Genomic DNA, 573 nt, shown 5'->3' on the forward strand with positions numbered 1-573 from the left:
ACAACAGGAGAAGCAGCAGCAGCAACAGGAGCAGCAACAGCAGCAGCAGCAGCAGCAGCAGCAGAAGCAGCAGCAGGAGTAGTTACAGCTGCTAGCAGCAGCAGAAGCAGGAGCAGCAGGAGGATCAGTATGGTGCGGGGGCTTAGAATATAAGATATAGATTATATTGTATTTATATGTATTAAATAAATATAATATATATTATATTATTTATTTATATAAATATAAATGTTTTTTGTGTGGATGCATGCAGATACTGGGCTGCGGTGATGTGCTCGCGCAGCAGTATCTGCTCGATTGCCTTATTCAGGTTTTTTCTGATGAATGCCATTTGCATACTCTTGATATCTTGCTGCAGCAAACAAAAAACGTACAAAAAGGAGGTATTTATATATTTAATTTATTATTTATTTTTATTTTTGTTTTTATTTTTATTTTTATTTGTTTCTTATTTTGTTTTTCCTTTCTTTCGTTTTCCTTTTTGTTGTAATCATTAAATATAGACGAAATCTCCCTTTCTGTTTTTTTTTTTTTTTTTTTTTTTTTTTTTTTTTTTTTTTTTTTTTTTTTTTT

This window comes from Eimeria mitis, genomic scaffold (genome assembly GCF_000499745.2).
Source record: "Eimeria mitis Houghton genomic scaffold, Emh_scaff1993, whole genome shotgun sequence".
NCBI lineage: Eukaryota > Apicomplexa > Conoidasida > Eucoccidiorida > Eimeriidae > Eimeria > Eimeria mitis.